Source organism: Symphalangus syndactylus, chromosome 16 (genome assembly GCF_028878055.3).
Source record: "Symphalangus syndactylus isolate Jambi chromosome 16, NHGRI_mSymSyn1-v2.1_pri, whole genome shotgun sequence".
NCBI lineage: Eukaryota > Metazoa > Chordata > Mammalia > Primates > Hylobatidae > Symphalangus > Symphalangus syndactylus.
The window spans coordinates 18,417,164-18,439,964 of NC_072438.2; the positions used below are offsets into that span (position 1 = coordinate 18,417,164).

The 22,801-nt window shown below is 44.2% G+C and overlaps 1 protein-coding gene, 1 long non-coding RNA gene and 1 pseudogene across 15 annotated transcripts in view; 1 reads left to right on the plus strand and 2 right to left on the minus strand.

Annotated features, from left to right (window-relative positions):
• ZNF518B (zinc finger protein 518B) overlaps positions 1-7,131 on the minus strand; it is a 50,487-nt gene extending 43,356 nt beyond the window's left edge. Inside the window, exons 1-5 of one of the 11 annotated variants that reach the window (XM_055245600.2) lie at positions 6,801-7,108; positions 4,998-5,065; positions 4,158-4,326; positions 3,099-3,536; positions 595-776 (exon numbers count right to left, since the gene is read on the minus strand). The gene's annotated coding sequence lies outside the window, so the exon portion shown is untranslated. Of the gene's footprint in view, positions 1-384; positions 777-3,098; positions 4,436-4,997; positions 5,066-6,800 lie in introns of those variants that run through there. The other 10 variants (XM_063619394.1, XM_055245598.2, XM_063619393.1 and 7 more) reach the window with 10 other exon arrangements.
• The window catches only part of LOC129464411 (uncharacterized), a 62,901-nt gene that overhangs the window by 25,804 nt on the left and 14,296 nt on the right, over positions 1-22,801 (plus strand). The window contains exon 1 of one of the 4 annotated variants that reach the window (XR_010116148.1): positions 2,507-2,622. The exons of 1 other annotated variant lie outside the window; for it this stretch is intronic. This is a non-coding gene — a long non-coding RNA (uncharacterized lncRNA). Of the gene's footprint in view, positions 1-2,506; positions 2,623-22,801 lie in introns of those variants that run through there. 2 more of the 4 variants (XR_008651584.2, XR_010116149.1) reach the window with 2 other exon arrangements.
• LOC129464410 (2-iminobutanoate/2-iminopropanoate deaminase-like) lies at positions 18,023-20,161 on the minus strand (annotated as a pseudogene).

A 22,801-nucleotide genomic window follows, 5' to 3' on the forward strand; every position in this document is an offset into this window, starting at 1 on the left:
CAGACAAGCAGACTCAGGGTTCCACCCTTGCCTAGCCCTGTGACCTTGGAAACACCAATGATGCTCTCTGTAAGATGTATAATGAGGTATCTACTTTGTAGATTCTTAAAAATTTGAATGTTCCTGGCACAGTGCCTGGCATAGTGTGAGTACAATGAGCACTGCCCAGGACTGTTTTATCCCCACACCTGCTGTGGGCTGCCGTTTTTAAGGAGTCTAACATAAGATGGAGATAAGTAAATGGGTATGATAAGTAGAGTGGTGAATGTTCTATCAATGATCTGATCAGAGTGCTCTCCCAGTGGCTGGCTGCTTGTCAATCCCGGAGCACCTTGGCCCAAGTCAGATGGAAAGAGTGCCTGCATAAGCAGGTTCCTATGTTACCTCGAAACTTCTCAAAGCCAGCCTTCAGTTATCTGCTTCTTCCCTGAGAACAGGTCTGGAGAAGCTATATGGCTTTCTGAAGATCACAAAGTTGGTGAACAGCAGCAACTGTGTCCAATCTTACATTCTTTGTTTTCTGCTACCCTGCTGTGTGAAGCTGTGAAATGAAGCCATGGTCAGTATCTGCTGCCACCTGAGCACTGTTCTTACTTCCTGCCTGGAGCCTTGGAGTTGCAGATATAAGTCAAAACCGTGGCAAGTCCCATGGGCTCTTCCTTCTCTTTCAGGCCTTCTCTTCTCAGGCATGGACTGCCATGAGTTTCACAACCTCAGGCCCTGGTATAGGCTTCTACATCAGAACCCTGGGCGTCAGCAAGGCGCTGCACAGAGGCCTGCAACAGAAGCCAAACACTTGGGTTTAAGTCCTGGACCGGCACAGCCTTGGTTTCTCAGGCTGTGTTGAAGATAAGGGGAATGAGCCCCAGAAGTGGTTCTCAAGCAGGGGTGTATGGCAAAGTCACCCACGGAACTTAAAAAGGATTCCTAGGACTCACATGCAACCTAGCAAATGAGGTTACCATTTCCTAGGGTGGGGCTCAGGCATATGGTTTAAAATTCTCCCTAGTTGATTTTGATGCCTCCCCACCCTCACCCCATGATGACAATGTTTAGACTGGCTGATCTGTAGCTACTTTCACTCCAAGGATGAATCCTGGAAATTGCAGTTAGCTGGGTTTGCATAACAAAGAAAATGCAGTAGACAGCAGGCAGTTTGAGAACAATCATGATTGGGGAAACCCTCCCTGGTCAGGATCTTGTTTATCATGATCAATAGCAAAGGGTTTGGCCAAGGAAGGCACTCAATAAGGTTCGTACTGGTTGAAAGAATGAGTGAATGAATGAATGAAAGAGCAGCCTTCACAGAGACAAAAATAAAATATTCTTTGTTCTTCCTTTTGCACAAAAACTGGCCCTGATCCTCTTAAAGGCAAATAAATCTCTAGAGATCTAAATGGATTTTTTTAAATTGCCATTTTGCATTTTTAAAATCTTCAGATTGGGCATAACACATCAGAAAGGAGTCCCAATAAATAAAGGAATGCCATCCTTTGTCTGCTCTTTTCAAATTGCATTTGCAATGAATGTTATCAGCATAGCAAACTGTCTACGTACAAAAGTGTTATTTTTCAAGGCTAAATTTGATCCAAGATGAAAGTAATTTTTAAAAATTGCATCCTAGATTAAAGATATCAATATCACACAATTTTAAAAAAAGAACTATTTGTATTCTACTCAAAGAGACAACAGTATATAACATTGGCTTCTAAAACAATATTTTCTGAACCGTTGGCTGTGTACTGACATCACATGCTGGGCTGAACTTTGCATATGTGGCTCAAGAGAGAAAAGAGATGCATTCCCATCCTCAGTTTCTGCTCTACGGTAGAAGAGTGCTGCAAGCTTCTGGAGACCCAGGTTTGTCTTAATTCTTGGTGATTTCAAGTCTAAACTTAGGATAGTTTAAGGATTCTAATACAACATTAGAGTTTAGCTACGTAGATTTCTACTTTTAAACAGGACATAATGCTCAGTAGTTTATATTTTAATGTTACGTTGATAAATCGTTCATTATCCCAATTTTTAAAGTCAGAGGTATTTTAACGGGATACATTAACTACCCAACTTATAAAGACTTAAGTGTTTTCTCCCGTTCGCTCTTTTGGCTTTTCCTTTCTAGTTAAGAAACTTTCATTCTTTTGAACCCTGCAATTTCTTGGCTTTACAGAGCCCCAAACCCCAAGGACACAAGATAAGACGGGCAGGCCGGGATGGGGAGGTCCCACAATGACATCAGCATTTGGAACAATTCAAACCTTCATCTCTTCTCAACCTCCTATGTCCTCGCCCCCTGCAAAAGATGCGCAGGACCTCGATGGACTAGCCCACCCCTGACCCTCTCAAGGAAAGACAATGCCAGGCTGGTTTTCGAGTTTATTGTCGGCACGCTCCCCCGATGGCAGGCAGCATCCGAGGCGAGCGCGCCTGAGCCTGGGCGCTCAGAGGACGAGGCCGGGTGCATTGGGCGCATCGTCGTCTCCCAGGCGCGTCCCGCTAGCCGCGAGGGAAGGCCGGGGTTCTTCCAACCGAAGAAAACCAAAACCGTCAACGCTCAGCTCCGAGGCCCGCAGGAGGCTTTAAAAATGGCCTCCTGACGACACTTCCTGCTCCGCGCGGACGGTAGGAGCCCTCGGAGGAGGCATCCTTCATAACGCTGGGGGCGGGGAGCGCAGGCTGGGCCAGCGGCGCCACACAAACGGCCCCGCGGGACGCCGCCACCCCCGCCTCGGTCGCCCTGGCGCGTCGGGCGAGTCTGCGGGATAGCGGCGCACAAAGGGGAGCTGGGGGCGCCGGGCCGGACCCTGACCCCAGGCCGGGCCCGCGTCCCTGCTCAACGCGCGCCAAGCCGTGGCCTGGGCCCCCACCCCAGCCGGTGCCCCACGCCCACCAGCCGGAGCCCGCGTTCGGCCTTCCGGGTGCCGCTTGCCACGACGCCAGCCCTCAGCGCGGGCACGCGGGGCCGCGGCCGCTCGACCCGCCCCGGCCTGGCCCCGTCAGGCCCCCGCCCCGCGCGGCCCCACGACCCGGCCGCAGCCGGCACTTCGGTCACGTACACGCGGATCCGGGGGCCCTCGCCCTCCCGCTGAGCTACTTACCCGGCAGGCCGGATTCGGGTGCCAGATCCCGGCGAAGGGGCGTCTACACCGCCGGCCGCAGACCGCCGGCGCCGCGCCCGCTGTAGGTCCCTACCCGGGGGGCGGAGCCTGCGCCAGCCCCCGCGCGTGCGCAATGTGAAGCGGCGGCGCGGCTCCAGCGAGGCCGGCGCCTGAGGTCTCTAAGGCTGCCCACGTCCCCGCCGGGCTTCTAAGCTGTCCGGAGCAGAGAGCCTCAGACCCAGCCGAGCCCCACTTCTGGGCTTAGAGCTTGACCCAACGCGTTCGCACCGTAGCGAGCGAGGTCCATACTTAACCATGCCGCAGGCAAAAGAAGGATTCGGCTTCGGTCCTGGCCCAGTCTGCCATCCCGGGGCGCCTGCCTGGTACCGGGTCCCGCGGAGGGCGGCCTTGGCGCCTGCCCCCCTGGAGCCTGCAGTCCTGCAGCGGGTGAGTGAAAGCGAGAGAAAAGGAGCTCAGGTCCTCAGCCTCCAAACTCGTCCTTCTTGGAGAGCTTCAGTGAAGGAGATGGCCTTGAAGTCCTGGGTACAAATCCTGACTCTCCCTACTCCTTTACGTCTTAGCTGCTGGACCTTGGCGAGAAAGTCCCCTGACCTCTCTCAGTGTCTTCATTTCTGAAGATTGGGAAGGTCGTATGTGAGGCGCAAAGCCTCCTCTAGCAGTTGGGCGTTGTGAGGGTCAGAGGGGACAATGACTGTGGGAGTCTGGAGAGGGTGTGAGCTCATTTAATGCCAGAGTTTCTTTCCTGCCTCCTGGACTTCGGTGCTATTTTGGGCGAGTCAACTGCCCTCTAGATACACCTGCATCTACGATCTGGAAGGACGACATATTTAGAATAGAGCCGCTAAGAGGAAAGAAGAGGACCATATTGCCAGGTCCCGAATAATCAGTGACTCCCCACAAAGTGAAACTGCTCTCCAGCAGGGGCAGGTTGAGGGATGGGAGCAGTGTCACTGGGAAGTACAGTTTCTTCGGGATGAATAGCTAAAGTTTATTTCAAAGCTCTGGAAGGAGGGGCGGGGCACGGCTGGTTTCCATCACCTTCCTGTTGGCGGCCAGAGGTCTGCGTGCACGGACAGCGGCCAGTATGCTGCACGGAGGAGATGTGGGGCTGGGCAGTAGTGCCACACGGAGAAGCGGAGTTGAAGAAGACAGGCTCAGCCACAAGTCCAGCAGCTAGGCAAAACCTCCGCCACTGAAATATCAGGAGCTGGGCAGAGAAATTAGCAGCCCAGATAGCAAATCCTTCTTCCTGCCCTAGGCTGCAGTGCTCCTAACCTCGGTCCTGATCAGGGAGCCGCTAAGCTCCTGGTTTTCTATCTCCTAGGGCTCAGAAAAGCTAAGGAACCTCTTCTCAGAAAAACACATTTATGTGCAGATAGCTCCTATCAGAGAGAATATGCCAGAGAGTTCAAAGTCTCCCTCAAGAGTAGGGTCAAGTTGGGAAAGGCATTGAGAATCCAAACTAGCAGCCACTGCCTGAAAATCTCTAGTGGCAAAAAGAGCCACATCAGGAAAAACTAGTAATTATAAGTATTGGAGAATCCGAGGTCTAGACATTAGAAAATTTTCCTAAACTTTATAAGGAGAGGCCACTCTCCTTGTAACTTCTACTCATGCATCACAGTTCTGCCCTCTTAAGTCACACAGAATTGATGTAAGGTACCTGTGGGTCTCCTGGGAGTTTTTCTGAAGTTAGAACTGGTTATAAATCCCAGTTCGGCCCCATGGAAGTTGTGAGCATGTCTGAACCTCAGTTTCTCATGTAAAATTCAGTGAAAAATAGGTCCTTCCTCCCAAGGGGGTTGTCAACATTAAACAAGAGAAAGCAAGTCAGGACTTATCACAGTCCCTGGCAGATAGAAGTGACTGTTAACTTACTCTTCAGTAGCCCAAATTCCGGGAGATGAAATGCTTTGTGGAGTGTCTGGAAATGGAGTGTTTACAGCCTGAAAAAGGGTCAAGGAAAAATAGAAACTACTTCAGCAGAAACCTTTAAGGCTGATGTCCCTAAAAGTCTTTTGATGCCTGCAAATGTGAATCATCACACGTTCCCTACACGTCTGCCCTTCATGTCTTCTTCCCCACCCCCCAGCTAAGTTTGCCTAAATTCCGTGGATCACGTCTGTCACGAGTTGAATTATGTTTCCCAGAAAAATACGTTGAAGCGCTAATATCCCCCACCCCCAACTTATGGATATTACCTTATTTGGAAACACGGTCTTTACAGATGTAAGACAAGGTCATTAGGGTGGGCCCTTATCCAATGTGAATGGTGTCCTTATAAGGGACACCATTCTGTGTCTCTGTGAAGAGACACAGAGAAGAAAATGCCATGAGAAGACACGGAGACACACAGGGAGAAGCAGCCATGGACAGAGGCCGAGATTGGAGTATACAGCCGAAAGCCAACGGCTGTCGGAAGATGGAAAAGGCAGGGAGGATCCTCCCCTAGAGGGTTCAGAGGGAGCATCACTCTGTGGACACCTTGATTTCAGACTTCTAAGCCGACAGAACTGTGAGACAATACATGTTTGTTTGGTACAGCCATCCTAAGAAATCAATGCATCCTCCTAGTTATGACTACCTAATGTAGGAGAGAAGAAGGAAGACGTGAACCAGTCGTTGAGTATAAGATTTGGGAGCCAACGTTCATTCATTCACTCATTCATTCAACAAAACATGTATTGGGCTGGGCGTGGTAGCTCATGCCTGTAATGCCAGCACTTTGGGAGGCCGAGGTGGGCGGATCACCTGAGGTCAGGAGTTCAAGACCAGCCTGGCCAACATGGTGAAGCCCCCCGCCTCTACTAAAAACACAAAAATTAACTGGGCGTGGTGGCGGGCGCCTGTAATCCCAGCTACTCAGGAGGCTGAGGCAGGAGAATTGCTTGAACCCAGGAGACGGAGGGTGTAGTGAGCCAAGAACGAGCCACTGCACTCCAGCATGGGCAACAGAGCGAGACTCTGTCTCAAAAAAAGAAACCAACCATGTATTGAATCCTCATTCAGTGCAGGCACAGGCTAGTGCTGAGGCTAGAGGAATGAGGAACAGGGTAAGGCTCAGCCCTCAGGGAACATTCATTTCCGGACCACAAGCCTTAACAATTGCAATGATGGGGACTTGGGAGATGAGCTGTAAGCCACCAGTAGGAAGCTGCCACAAGAAGATGGAGAACAGGGGAGAGGAGAGCATGACAAAGGCCCTGAGGTGGGCGCTTTTGAGGAAGAAAAGGAAAGGCAGTGTGGATTTAGATCATTCTAGGCGCCTACAAACTGTGATCTTAGAGAGTCCTTCATCAAATTCTGCCAGTGGGGAGCTTGGGGCTCAGAGGAAGGCCTCCACGAGCTTTCCATGATCATCCTTTCTCTTGCTCTGAACTTCCTTCCATGCTTCGTTACCCAGTTTTATATTCTCTCTGACCTCTAGCACTCCTGAATATTACATGACTGTCCATTGGAAAAGGGCCAGGTCTTTAACACCCAGGTCAGAGCACAGACATGTCAATCTCAGACACTTGGAGACTTTAGGCATGGACAGGATATCCCAGAAAGTGGCTTTTTTTTCTTCTAAAACATTTCAGAAGTTTCTAGTAACTTCCTTGAGCCTTAGTTTGCACATCTGTAAAGAAGGGATAAAGGACCCCCAAGCTCTGATAAGACAGCCCCGGTTCTCAAGCTTACCTCACCTCACAGTCCTGGGGTGCAGGAGGTTGAGGATGTAGAGTCCGAATCCCGAACTTATTTGCCATCCTTCCAGCTGTGTGGCCTTGGCCAAGTTACTGCCAGTCTCTGAGACGTTTTCTTAACTGCAAAACAGGAGTAACTGGAGCAACCTTTCGTGGAGGGTGTCAGGCGCTGGAGCGTGGCTAAGGCAGGGACCACTTCCCAGCCGCCCTTTCCCGCCCTGCGGCGCAGGCCCCATCCCTTGGCTCTCCCGGCCGCGAACACTCAGGTCGGCCGCCGCGGCTGCCGCGGAAACGCTCAGTGAGGCTGGTGGGGCCACGAGCGGCGCTCTGAGCATGCGCGCCCGATAGAGCCTCGAGAGGCGCCGGGCCGCGCCGCGCTGCAGTACCGCCCGCGGCCTGCAGCGTCGCTGCGCGCCCGGCTGGCCCAGCTCCGCGTGTAGAGCTCTATCCGGCTCCGCGGGCGGTGCCGCCCCGCGCTCACCTGGGCGCCCTCGCTCCCGCTCGCCCCGCGCTTCCGAGAAGCGGGAATGTAATGTTTTGTTTTTACATTCCAATTTGCTCCCTTCCCAGGCTGGCGTGGAATCCGAGGGTTCCTGATGACTACAGCTCCTCGCCCCTCCCACTGTGTTCCCGCCGCCTCTGGGCTGAAAGCGCCACCAGGACCCGTGGCGCGTGGGCTTTGTTCGTCATTAAATCCTTGGGACATAGCAGGAGCATGGTGCCCGGCACAGAACAGGCTTGGCTTACCACGGCCCATCCAGGCAGAGCCGTCAGCGTCCCTTGCCTAGACCAGAGCTCTGGAAAGCGGAGGGGGGACAGGGGCCGTTCCCCAGATCGGTTCCGGAGGACATAGATCAGAACCAGAGAGGGTGCATTTAGAAACTCATTGCAACCTGACAAAGCTGCAGCGTTGTAGCGCGGGGTCAGCAACAGGAATTCGGGTTGGGTGGAGTCGGACTCAGGGAGTGGTCGCTTGTGCGCAGAACTGCCTAGACTCGAGTAGGTGCGAAAAGGATAGGCGTGGGGGCAAGACCTAGTCCTTCACCACAGGTAGATCTAGGCGGCCACGACGGTCTCCTGGCTCATTTTCCTGCATCCACTGGCCTCCCACCCACACTGCGACATCCAGAGTGGTCCTTACACAAAGCAAACTGAATTAAGTCATTCCCCTGCTCCAGAGTCCTTGCAGCCTCCAGTCCTACAGGATGCGCCCCTGCCTGCCTGTCAGGTCGTCTTATACCCTCTCCGAATGGTCTTGCAAAACTGACTGCGCTCTGCACCGCTGATGCACCAGGCTTCTCCTGGGAAAGACCTTTGCACGAATTATGCCTGCCTGGGGTATCTCTTTCTCCTCTCAACTCAAAAATCACCTTCTCAGAGGCCTTTCTAACCATTTCAGTACTCCTCATTCTGCCACATCCCTGTGTTTTATGTTCTTCACAATGAACTGAAACTGTTGTATGTTTTCTTGGGTCTTTTCATTTTCCCCTACTTGGAAGTAAGCTACTGTCTGCCTTGTTCATCCTTAGATTCCCAGCGCCTAAGTCAGAGGCCTGACACTTACAGGCACCTATTAAAGTTGAGTTCCCATTTATTAATTCAAGCAAAAGCTGTGGTTTGGGTCACCAAAGCATGAAACCCCACTTGGAATCTCAGGGTTTGGATATTAGCACTTAACTATTCATCCACTCCTTCATCTCTAAATTTTCTTGTCAGAGAAAATCATGGAAATAATGATAGTATCTGCCTCATGAGGTTTCCGTGAGGATGAGATGAGTTACTTTTTGTAGAAGACTCTCATGTTGAGAGACATTTTATGATTGCATCAGTTAGGATGGGCTGGGTTACACTACAGTAATAAAAAGTCTCCCAAATCTCAGTAGCTTAGAAAGACAAAGGTTTCTTTTCACTTACACTAGATCTCCATCGGGGATTTGTTGAGTACTCCTTGCTATCTTTAGTCCAGAAACCAGACTTTCCAAGCAGACACCAACTTATGTGTGGTCAGTTGTCAAAGCAGAGGGAAGAAGGGCTTGGCTTAACAGAGCACTGATTCTTAAGACTTCCAACCAGACGTGCAAATTACTTCCACTCTCATTTAACTAGCCAAAGCAAGTCACATGCCCCCTCATAACTGCAAAGAACAGAGGAGCGCCATCCTACCATGTGCCTTGGAGAACTGGACATATTTTCTAGATGGTAACAGCTATTGTTACTATTCATTCTAGAAGTCTTCCAGTATACTGTGATGTCCACAAACATCACGAATGACAAAATTCAGGGAAGACTGAGCATATGTGGATATTCAGCATGGATTTTTTTTTTTTTCCTGTTCTTGGACAGAGCCCAACATTCTTGCTTTATGTTGAAGGAATGTGTTAGTGACAGGTCTCTTGGGGTTCACTTGTTCTCTCTTCACAAAATCTGGATGGCACTAGATAGTACTAGATGGTAAGGCCCATTGGAAGAAAAATAGTCTATTTTGCTCTCCTTTTGTATACTGAGATTCTACTTCAATGGCTGGCACAATATTTACTGAATCAATGACTATTTGGCAAGTATATCTTTTTTTTTTTTTTTTGAGTCTTGCACTGTTGCCCAGACTGGAGTGCAGTGATGTGATCTTGGCTCACTGCAACCTCTGCCTCCCAGGTTTAAGTGATTCTCCTGCCTCAGTCTCCCGAGTAGCTGGGATTACAGGCGCCAGCCACCACACCCAGCTAATTGTTTTGTATTTTTAGTAGAGGCGGGGTTTCACTATGTTGGCCAGGCTGGTCTCGAACTCCTGACCTCGTGATCCACCCACCTTGGCCTCCCAAAGTGCTGGGATTATAGGCATGAGCCACCGCACCCGGCCGCAGGTATGTCTTATCTTACTAATAAGGGGATGACAGCCCTGAAAATTTATCTTTCCAGTTTATCCAGGAACCCTGTAAAGAAAAATGTACATGATTCATTTATTTAGCAAATAAGTTAATCAGGTTGAGAACATTGTTACATCAACAACTGCCACTGGAATTTCTCTTGGGGAGAAACCATTTTTATTAAGAAAAATAAAATTCCAGAGCTTGCCTTGGAGACCTCACTTCCCAGACCTAAAGCAGAGTTTACTCCTTATTCAGAACAGCATAAAGAGAACAGCATTAGGAGAACAGCATAGCTCCCAGGAATTTTTCTTTTCTTTTCTTCAACTTTCACTTTAAGTTCTGGGGTACATGTGCAGGATGTGCAGGTTTGTTACATAGGTAAACGTGTACCATGGTGGTTTGCTGCACAGATCATCCCATCACCTAGGTGTTAAGCCCAGCATCCATTAACTATTCTTCTTGATGCTCTCCCTACCCCCATTGACAGACCCCAGTGTTTATTGTTCCCCACCATGTGTCCATGTGTTCCCATTATTCAGCTCCCACTTACAAGCGAGAACATGTGGTGTTTCGTTTTCGTTCCTGTGTTAGTTGGCTGGGGATAATGGCTTCCAACTCCATTCATGTCCATGCAAAGGACATCTCATTCCTTTTATGGCTGAATAGTATTCCATGTGTACACGTACCACATTTTCTTTGTGCAGCCTATCATTGATGGGCATTTGGGTTGACTCCATGTCTTTGCTATTGTGAAGAGTGCTGGGGTGAACATATGTATGCATGTATCTTTATAATAGGATAATTTATATTCCTTTGGGTACATACCTAGTAATGGGATTACTGGGTCAAATGACATTTCTGCCTCTAGGTCTTTGAGGAATCGCCACATTGTCTTCCACAATGGTTGAATTAATTTACACTCCCACCAACAGTGTAAAAGTGTTTCTATTCCTCCGCAATCTCACCAGCATCTGTTCTTTTTTGACTTTTTAATAATAGCCATTCTGATTGTCATGAAATGGTTTCTCATTGTGGTTTTGATTTGCATTTCTGTAATAATTAATGATGTTGAGCTTTTTTTCATGTTTGTTGGCTAAGCGTATGTCTTCTTTTGAGAAGTGTCTTTTCTCATCCTTTGCCCACTTTATAATGAGGTTGTTTTTTTCTTGTAAATTTGTTTAAGTTCCTTGTAGATTCTGGATGATAGACCTTTGTCAGATGGACAGATTAGAAAATTTTTTTCCCCTTCTTAGGTTGTCTGTTCACACTGATGATAATTTCTTTTGCTGTGCAGAAGCTCATTAGTTTAATTAGATCCTATTTGTCAATTTTTGCTTTCATTGCAATTGCTTTTGGCATTTTCGTCATGAAATCTTTGCCTGTGCCTCTGTCCTGAATGGTATTGCCTAGATTTTCTTCTAGAGTTTTTATAGTTTTGGCTCCCAGGAATTTGAAGTTAGGAAAACTTGAGAGAGAAGTTCAGAGTAGAGAAAGCACCCTAAGGTGAAAGGTGTTCTAGATAAATTTCCAGAAGTTAGGTGGTCACAGACTTTTAAGAATGAGCAATATAATAAATTGTTTTTTCACTGTTTCCCTGACTCTTTAGAAAAAGTCTGATACATACAATGTAGTGATCGTAGTTATGTTGGAAGCTGCCAGGTTTTTCCCCATATGTGTTCTCTTTTTCCTTAATAGAACCCCACTTTTAGATAGATATATGCACACCATGGGCCTTTAAGCCTCTTTTAGAAATACTCTGTAAAACATTGCTAGACAACCCACCAAAACATATAATTAGTTTAAGGTTGCAGTGGTAGCGCAGTCTGGTAGTTGTTACCCTAAATCTGTCTCTCTTCTTTTTTCCTTAATTATGACCTTCCTACAATTTCTTACTGGGCACATAGCTGCTCATAAAGAAAGACTGGGCTGGGCTGGGTGACTCACACCTGTAATCCCAGCACTTTGGGAGGCTGAGGCAGGCGGATCACTTGAGGCCAGGAGTTCGAGACCAGCTTGGCCAACATGGTGAAACCCTGACTCTACTAAAAATATGAAAATTAGCCGGGCATGGTGGCGCATGTCTATAATCCCAGCTACCCGGGAGGCTGAGGCAGGAGAATTGCTTGAACCCAGGAGGTGGAGGTTCAAGCAATTCTCCTGCCTCAGCCTCCCAAGTAGCTGGGATTACAGGTGGGTACCACCACACCCGGCTAATTTTTGTATTTTTGGTAGAGGCGGGGATTCACCGTGTTGGCCAGGCTGGTCTTGAACTCCTGACCTCAAGTGATCTGCCTGTCTTGGCCTCCCAAAGTACTAGGATTACAGGCATGAGCCACCACACCAGGCCTAGAAAATCTTAATAACAGAAAAATATAAGAAAAAGAATGCTATGCCCAAACTATGTCAAATATGTTATCTTTAGTTAAGACTGAGTACACAAGTGACAGGGCCCCATGCAAAATGAATATGTGGGATTCCTTGTTCAAAATATCATTAATCATGTGAAGACAGTGACCATAGAGCATAACCAACCATGAGGTCCCTGTGAGTGTGGGGACTTGTGTGACTGCACAGATCACATGTCCTTGAAGCCAGCCCTGTCTTCAGTTAAGTCTTCTTATTGGAAAGCCAACTGCATTACTTTCCTATGGCTGCTATAATAAATTACCACAAAGGTGGTGGCTTTAAACAACACACATTTATTATCTTATAGATCTGGAGGCCAGAAGTCAAAATGAGCTAAAATCAAGGTGTTAGCATAGTTGGCTCCTTCTGCAGGCTCTAGGGATGAGCACATTCCTTGTGCCTTCCAGGTTCCCAAGGGAGCTGGCATTCCTTGTCTCCTGGCTCCACATCACGTAGCCTTTTTTCCTTTGCTTTCTTTGTCATATTGCCTTCTCTTTGACTCTGACTCCTGTATTCCTCTGTGTTAGTCCATTCTTGCATTGCTGTAAGAAATACCTGAGGCTGGGTAATTTGTAAAGAAAATAGGTTTATTTGGCTCATAGTTCTGTAGGCTGTACAGGAAGCATGGCACCAGCATCTGCTTCTGGTGAGGCCTCAGGAAGTTTCCAATCATGGTAGAAGGCAAAGGGGAGTCAGCATGTGACATGGCAAGGGCTGGGGCAAGAGAGAGAGGAAGAGCTCTGTGCCAGGTTCCTTTAAACAATCAGATCTCATGTGAACTAACAGAGTGAGAACTCACTCATCACGGAGAGGATGGCACTAAACCATTGCTGAGGGATTTGCCCCCATGATCCAATACCTCCCACCAGGCCCCACCTCCAGCATTGGGGATTACATTTCAACATGAGATTTGGAGGAGAGAAACATCCAAAGTATATCGCTCTTTTATGAAAACCCTCGTGATGACCTTAGACCCACGTGGATAACGCAGATAATCTCCCCATTTTGACATCCTTAGCTTGATTACATCTGCAAAGTTCTTTTTGCTACATAAAATTCCAGAGATTAGGGCATGGAACTCTTTGGAGGGCCATTATTGAGCCTGCTATACCAATAGAACCCTCTTTTTAAACGCTTAGTGTGCTTTTGCTTACCAAAGCAGCCAAGACAGATAGCGCCATGAAATCATAGAGTTGGAAAGTACTTTAACTTCTCTAGCCATGGGAAATTTCCAACTGAATAGCTCATGATCATACAAAATATAAACTTGTTTCTAAAATGGAACTTTTTTTCCTGCCCACTCCACTAGTCCTGTCAACACTTCTGAATGCCCTATATTGGGATGTGTTTCAAAGATCTATTTATTTATGCAAGGCAGAAACTTAAGAGTCAACCTAAATTATTTCCTCTCCCTCATATGCCAGTTCCACTCTCAGCCCTACTTCTGACGAATCACCAAGTAGTATGTATAACCTCAAAAAATTTCTATAATCTGTTTCATTCCACCATTGTCAAGTTTAGGTCTTCATTATCTCTTCTACCAGTAGCCCTGCTTCTATTATCTCTCCATTCCAATACATCTTCTAAAGATCTGTAAAGGAATATTCCTTGCAGCACTGAATAAACACCAGAAAATTGGAAATACCTTAAATATCCAGAAATAGAGAAACATACTCATGGTATAGTCATAAAATGGAATCTCATACAGCGTGGAAATGAATTAGATTATGCACCTCAAAATAGATATCAAAAATATGATGTTGAGTCAAAAGCAGGTTGCAGAATATAAATGCATTATAATTACAATTTTTTTTGTTTTATCTTTTCTTTTTTTGTTCTTTTCAAAAAAAATTTTTATTTTTTATTTTCTGCATGTATTATAATTATATATAGGTTGATAGATACAATTATATATTGTTTGTTGTATTATATAATGTGTATATATAATTAGAGTACTATTTTATGTGTTCAGCTTTATACACACATATGTATATGTCTGTAAAAGATGGTAGAGCAGGAGAAAGAAAGCACAGAGAACTTGGAAACGTCCAGAAGCTTTACCTTTATTATAATTATTATTATTTTACTTTCTCTTTAGATTGTGGACCACCAGAAGCTTTACCTTTAATATTATTATTATTCTTTTAATTTGTCTTTAGATTGTGAACCACCAAAGTCTGTGTGAGGTGCCTTGGTCTCAGGGTCAGTAAAATTTTCATTGAATATTTCCCCTGTGAGTCTAGAGAACCTAACTAGAGGGTGGTGGTGTTTCTAAAGACAAAGCTCTCTTAATTGTTCATATTTGGCCATGTGCAGGTGAGGAGCCATAATCATAAGATCCAAATCAGGAATAATAAAGTCCACTTGACAAGTATTCCATGAAAAGTAAAGAAAGATGACACAGCATCTCACTTATTGATTAAATAAGGTGATTAAGCTATTGATACATAACAGATCCTCAATATGTGATTTTAATTTATTAAAGATGAATAATATTTATTTTTGACATGTGAATTTCAATTTTAACTACCATTTTAAATCTGATCATTTTTGTTACAGGGATTTGGATAATATTTTGAAACTGAAGTTTTTCCAAATTCTTAATGGTTATTTTTAATTAATTAATTTATTTTTTGAGACGAAGTCTCGCTCTGTCGCCCAGGCTGGAGTGCAGTGGCACGATCTTGGCTCACTGCAAGCTCCGCCTCCCAGGTTCACGCCATTCTCCTGCCTCAACCTCCCGAGTAGCTGGGACTACAGGCGCTCGCCAACACGCCCGGCTAATTTTTTGTATTTTTAGTAAAGATGGGGTTCACCGTGTTAGTCAGGATTGTCTCAATCTCCTGACCTCGTGATCCGCCCGTCTCAGCCTCCCAAAGTGCTGGGATTACAGGCGTGAGCCACCGCGCCTGCCCTCTTAACAGTTACTCTTTAAAAATGTGAGATATTTTGTCAAAAGACAGCAGAAAAAAAATGAGCAGGACAGGCGCCGTGACTCAGGCCTGTAATCCCAGCGCTTTGGGAGGCCAGGGCGGACGGATCATTTGAGGTCAAGAGTTCAAGACCAGCCTGGCCAGCATGGTGAAACCCTGTCTCTATTAAATACAAAAAAAAAAAAAAAAAAAAAATGAGCCAGGCGTGGTGGTGGGCACCTGTAATCTCAGCTACTCGGGGGGCTGAGGCATGAGAATAGCTTGAACTCAGGAGGCAGAGGTCGCTGTGAACCAGGGTCACACCACTGCACTCCAGCCTGAGTGAAAGAGTGATACCCTGCTTCAAAAAAAAAAAAAGTTTCAGATTTTTTTTCTTTTAATGGAAGATATAATGGGGAATTTGAGTTGTGCGTGTGTTGAGAAAGGGACTTGAGTAAAAAATGGTAATTGCTTGCAAATATCATGAGAGACTAGAGAAATGTGTTGACTGCTAGTAAATTAGTAGTAAATTGAGTTTTATAGATAACATCATTTTAGATGGGTGCATTATAAGGCTTGGTAACAAAGAATGACATTTTTAAAAATAACCAATTAAGATAATGTTCCAAGGTACGCCAATGCATCTTTAGTTTTACACATTTGCAATTCTATTAACAGAATTTTCTGGTTTACTCTTCCTCTTACACAATGCCAGAGTATATTTCATGTTGTACAATCATTTTCTCTCTTATGTATCCCCAAATCATTTGTCCTTTCTCAAACATATCCCCATACCACCTCTAACAAATTTTAATTATTTAGTGTATTCTTATATAACTAATTTTTTAAAAAGTCATTGACATTTTTAAAAAAGTCACAGTACAGAGTTGTTTTTACAAACATAGACTAATTCTATATGCATCTTTCTGTAAGGTTCTTTAATCACTCAACATTCTATAATGTATATTCCAATAGGAAAATTGATGCAGCCCCAAAGCTTGCTTTTTTTTTTTTTTTTTGAGACGGAGTTTTGCTCTTGTTGCCCAGGCTGGAGTGCAATGGTGTCATCTCGGCTCACCACAACCTCCTTCTCCCGGGTTCAAGTGATTCTTCTGCCTCAGCCTCCCGAGTAGCTGGGATTACAGGCATGCGCCACCATGCCCAGCTAATTTTGTATTTTTAATAGAGATGGGGGTTTCTCCATGTTGGTCAGGCTGGTCTCGAACTCCCAACCTCAGATGATCTGCCCACCTTGGCCTCCCAAAGTGCTGAGATCACAGGTGTGAGCCACCACGCCCGGCCTCAAAGCATTTTTTTAAACAGTTACATAATATTCCACAGCATGGGTATATTCAAGTTAATTTAACCATTGGTTTGTTAACAATTTTTTTTATTTTTTTGTCTTGTCACTTGACGAATGATGCTTCAATAAACACACTTTACCAATATACTCCTTACTTCGGTAAATATGCTTTTAATTCTATAGGATTTAATTCTAAAGGATAAATTTCCAGAACTAGAATTGGTAAACAAAAGGATACATTGTTTTTATTTTAAAAGAGTTTGCCAGATTAATTTTCACAAAGTTGCAGTAATTTTAGTGTTCATTGTTTTGAAAACATTATAGAACCTACTGTCTTGCCCTCCCATCATTCCCCAGCTATCACTGGGTTCAACAAGTCTTTTGAACGTTTTTCCATGTATTGAGGGAAAAACATGTTAACCCACTGTTAAACTTGGCGTTTCCCTGATTATTATGGAGTTGAGCTTATTTCATGGGTCTGTGAGCATCAGGATTTCCTCTTCTGTAAAATGACTATTTTTATCCTTTGACTATTTTTCGACTGGGTTATTTGTCCTTATATTATGAATTTATGGAAGTTATTTATGTATAATATGTAGGAATCATTTATTGGACATATGTGCTTCCAATATTTTTTGCAGCCCGTTCTTTGTCTTCTGACTTCATGTACTGCCGCCTGTCAAATTGTAAATATTTGCATGGTCAAATGTTTCTTTATTTCCTTTCATTTTTTTGAGTTTCCTGTCTTGCTTAAGAAGTCCCCCCAACACACACACCGCTGCCACCAATGCAGAGGCATATAAACATTGTCCTAGATCTTCTACCTTGTTTTTATTATATTTTTATATTTAAACATTTAATTGTCATGGACATTATTTTTATATAGTCAAAAGGAAAGCTCTACCTCCCCTGCTGCTGCTCCCATTTGATAAGCAGTTGATAGAAATGTTTATTTAAACAAACCACCCTTCTCACACCTGTAATCCCAGCACTTTGGGAGGCCAGGGTAGGCAGAACACTTGAGGTCAGGAGTTCGAGACAAGCCTGGCCAACATGGTGAAACCCCGTCTCTACTAAAAATACAAAAATTAGCCGGGCATGCTGGCATGTGCCTGTAATCCCAGCTACTTGGGAGGCTGAGGCAGGAGAATCGTTTGAACCGGGGAGGCGGAGGTTGCAGTGAGCTGAGATCATGCCACTGCACTCCAGCCTGGGTGACAAAGCGAGACTCTGTCAAAAAAAAAAAAAAGAAAAGTATTGTTTACGTGAAATTTTGGTCTGTTTTCCTCTCTTTGACCGTTACCATTAAATACTTTAATTTTATTCAAGTAAAAGCAGAATCATATATTTGACATGAGAAATAAGTATTTCACATCATTAAATTAGTTTGAATTAGGTATACTTTTTATTATGTATCAGGAATAACTTACTTTCTTTAATATTTATTTGTCTTTACATTTATTTGAATAACTATGTAATGAGTATCTGTTTCCTACATTTGGTAATATAGGTGTACATTAGTAATATTAGTAACTGGATTCTTGATCTAATCTCTAATTTATGTTGAACTGTCCTGTTATATAGTATTTCCATAATAACTTCAGGCATTTTAGTCAATCCTTACACTTTCATCAATTATAAAATTAAGATGTTAATTAAGATGTTACATTAATTGTAAAAATTAAGACGTTAAACGTTCTAGACGAAACAACACTGGGCCCACTTACAGTCATGCTGTTGTGAGAGGTCCTTGGACAGCTTCTGCTTCCATTTCAATTCACACTCCTTTGGCCAAAGTAACAACCTGGTAAGCAGCTCTAGGTGGAAAATTAGTCTTGAAGTACTGTTTGTAAATTACACTGACAGTACTGAAGTCATTTATGTCCGCCAGCAAAATTGTTTACCACATTAGTGAAGTCACAGCCTGCAGTCTTCAGAACTTCACCCATCTTTGTAAGAGCTTGTTTAGCTTCTTTGGCTACCTCTCCTGCCACAAGCTGTGTGTCTGAAGAGTCCATGACTAGCTGTCCTGAAATGTAAATGGTCCTGTCAACTAATACACCTTGGCCATACGGCCCAAGGACCCTGGGGGCTTTCGCAGTACTGATCACCTTTTTAATCAAGGATGACATAGCTATCCCTTCTCTGGAGGCCTCTCTGGGAGAAGAAGCCACCACACCACCCCTGCTTGCTTCTCACCTGACTTGATATTATTTTCTAAAAATGTCTGATAGGATTCATTTTGGTCCAGAGCTTTTTTTTTGTGAAAAACCTTCTCATTTCTCTTAAAGATGAAGGGTCATTCAGATTTTCTATTTCCTCTTGTATCAACCTTCATCTGTAAAATTATCTTTGTCAACTTCACTGGAATAAAAGTGCTTCTGATATTTCTTTAATATCCCTTCAATGTCTGTAGTACCTGTTGTGTTGTCTTTTATTTTTTATTATTGGTTAGTGTGTTCTTATGTTTTGATTATTTTAGCTAGCTGTTTCTTAATTTTCTTAATTGTTTTAAAGAACCAACTTTTAAGCCATAAATGCTTACACTGAGTCTTTATATTTCAAGGGCAGCTGCATTCCTCAAATTTTGGTAAATGGCATTTCATTATCATTCATTCTGAAATATTAATTGTTTTGCTTTCTTCTTTGACCATGTAATTAAAAATGTGCTACTTTCAAATATTTGAAGATTTTTCTAAATATCTTATTGTTATTTTTTTTTATTTAATTATTTTTTAAAATGCATATATTGGCCAGGCGTGGTGGCTCGTGCCTGTAATCCTAGCACTTTGGGAGGCCAAGGCAGGCAGATTGCCCAAGCCCAGGAGTTCAAGACCAGCCTGGGCAATATGGAAAAACCCCATCTCTAATAAAATACAAAAAAATTAGCCTAGCATGATGGCACATGCCGGCAGTCCCAGCTACTTGGGAGGCTGAGAATCACTTGAACCTGGGAGGCAGAGATAGCAGTGAGCCAAGATCGCACCACCGCACTACAGCCTGGGTGACAGAGCAAGACTCTGTCTCACTAAATAAATAAATAAATAAATATATATAGGCTCACAGAATATAACCTTTATATTTTTTCAGTTCCTTAACATTTATTGTGATATGTTTTAGGCCCCAGGAGATGGCTCTTCTTGAATATTCTATATGGACTAGGAAAAGAATGCGTATCTATATTTGTTTTGTGTTGTTTTGTGAACTAGTCTGTAAATGACAATTAAGTCTAGTTGGTTGATAGTGGTGTCAAAATTTTCTATAGATCCTTATTCATTTTTATTTGCTTACTTTATCAGTTTCTGTGAGTTGTGTGTTAATATTTCCAAATATACTTAGTTTTCCCTTTCAGTGCTCTCAGTTTTTGCTTCTGAATATGTATTTATTTAAATAGCATTCTATTCATATTGTGTGGTTTCAATGGCTTATCTCTCCATGAAATTAACTATATTTCTCCTGGTAGTTATTTTTTTTTTTTTCAGCATCCCATATTATCACTCTCCCTTGAGTTTTCCTTTTTTTTTTTTTTTTTCCCGGTTTGTAGCATTTTAAAACATGTCTTGGCCGGGCACTGTGGCTCACACCTGTAACCCCAGCACTTTGGGAGGCTGAGGTGGGTGAATCACCTGAGGTCAGTAGTTCAAGACTAGCCTGGCCAACATGGTGAAACCCCATCTCTACTAAAAATACAAAAATTAGCTAGGTGTGGTAGCGGGCGGCTGTAATCCCAGCTACTTGGGAGGCTGAGGCAGGAGAATCGCTTGAACAGGCAGAGGCAGAGGTTGCAGTGAGCCAAGATGACGCCACTGCACTCCAGCCTGGGCAACAGAGCAAGACTCTGTCTCAAAAACAAAAAAACAAACAAAAAAAAAACCATGTATTTCCCATTAGAAGCTTTCCTTCAAGCTTCTCAGAGTTCACATTTAAGAGTGAGGCACGAACATGTGAATCGAAACTTGTACGTGCATGGGTGAGCTCCACTGCAGCACGAGACAGTGGGAATCTGCTCTTTTATGAAGGAGTCTATTCTTTGATGTCCTTTAGGTAGGATCAGCATTTGTAGCAGAACTGCTCTGTTCTCTTGTTTTAGGGTTATAATTCTATCAGTTCTTCCTTGGAATCAAATGTTTAAAAGTGGTTGGGATTCTAAACTTTGGTAATGAAACTTTCACTTAAACTCCATTTTTCAGCACAGCACCCATTTCCCACTTTCAACTGTATCTTACATGCCTAATTCAAAATATTTCCTGGAGATGCATTGTCTGGATGGCTGCCAGGGTTGGGGAAGGATGATATCCTGGCTAAGTAAACCTCTGGTTCCTGGGTGAGGGATGTGTTGATTATAATGGATTCTTACAATGACTGCTGATGAATAACTCTTCTTTTCACCCCAGGCCCTTTACCAGTTTTTAAGGGTAAATAGTGACTCCAATTTCCAAGCCTTTCAAAGTTTTCATAATGAGAATCAGCTTGGTTCTTATTGAACTTCCTGAATATAATTGAATTTCTACAGGGATCAAAGTTATGTCCTTATTTAGCTATATTTTGTTGTTGTTGTTGAGGCAGAGTCTCACTCTGTCGCCCAGGCTGGAGTGCAGTGGCAAAATCAATAAAGGAATTGAAAAGATAAGAACACTGAGGCAGGAGAATCGCTTGAACCTGGGAGGCGGAGGTTGCGGTGAGCCGACATCATGCCATTGCACTCCAGCCTGGGCAACAAGATCAAAACTCCGCCTCAAAAAAAAAAAAAAAAAAAAAAGGTAAGAACGTAGAATAAAGGAAATGGAAGAAGACATGGAAGAAGAAGACAGATGTCAACAAAATTTTGGATGAGGGGAAATTAAATGGACAAATGATAACTGAGTTAACAAAATAGAGGAAGCTAAAATAGTAAATAAGAAGTAGGAGGAAGTTTAATAAGAAACATGCTGATTCCCATTATGAAAACTTGGAAAGGCTTGGAAATTGGAGTCACTATTTACCCTTAAACTTAGCTAGGTGTGATGGTTCATGCCAGTAGTCCCGGCTACTCAGGAGGCTGAGGCACGAGAATTGCTTGAACCCAGGAGGTGCAGCTAATTCTTGTATTTTTAGTAGAGATAGGATTTCACCATATTGGTCAGGCTGGTCTTGAACTCCTAACCTCAAGTGATCTGCCTGCCTTGGCCTCCCAAAGTGCTGGGATTACAGGTGTGAGCCACGGTGTTTGGCCTCTTATTTAGCTATGTTTTAATTGGAAGTCTTATTACAGTGGGTGCATACATTTTGTATTTTACTAAATACTGCTAAATTGCTTTCCAAAATGCTATACTGATTGATGTTCCAACTAGTAGATGAAAATTTTATTTTGTACATCCTCATCAGCTTTTGACATTATCTGAATGTTTAATTTCACCCAGTGTGACGGGTGAAAGTGCTATGTAGTTGCTATTTTAATTAACGTATCTCTGGCTGCTATTGTAGAAGTAGCTGTCAGATCCTCATGAAGCCTGGAAATGCTGGGGGAGTCTTCTGGGTAATGATCCTTTGCCAGGCCTCCCAATAAGCACTAAGGAATGTTCTAGGGTTCGTTTGCTCGTTTTACTTTCATCTAATGGACTGCTGGTACCAAAATCTGTATTAGTCCCAGTTCTCTAGAAGGACAGAACTAATGGAATAAATGTGTGTGTGTGTGTGTGTGTATGTGTGTATATATATACGTATATATATACACATACACACACACACATATATATATAAAGGGGATTTTATTCAGTATTAACTCACATGATCACAAGGTCCTACAATAGGCTGTCTACAGGCTGAGGAGCAAGGGGAGCCAGTCCGAGTACCAAAACTGAAGAACTTGGAGTCCAATGTTTGAGGGCAGGAAGCACCCAGCACGGGAGAAAGATGTAGGCTGGGAGGCTAGGTCAGTCTCTCTTTTCATATTTTTCTGCCTGTTTATATTCTAGCCACACTGGCAGCTGATTAGATGGTGCCCACCCAAATTAAGTTCGGGCCTGTCTTCCCCAGCCCACTGACTCAAATGTTAATCTCCTTTGTCCATACCCTTAGAGACACACCCAGGATCAATACTTTGTATCCTTCAATCCAATCAAGTTGACACTCAGAATTAACCCTCACAAATAGGTAGCCAGGAAGCCCATTTGCCATTCTCATGGGGGTTGCTCACTCTTCAGGCCTCTCTTTCCTCACTCAGGCTGAAATCTCCCTCTGTGTGGGTCCGTTGTCTAGTGCTGAGGGGTTAGGGACCAGGGAAGCCAGACCCCAGCTCCCACTCTGCTCCATTAGGCTCCATGTCATTAGCTCCATGACAGTGGCTATTGGAATCCCCTGTTAATTCTGTCACCAACCAGCTGTAATAGACACACAATAGCAAAGCTGGATGTTTTAACTTAGAGGACTGGGTGATCCTTTCTAATCAGGGATGCCACAGCTAACTCTTCTCTCTTGAGGCCCCTCTGGGAGAAGAAGCTTCCACACCAGCTCTCCTTGCTTCTCACCT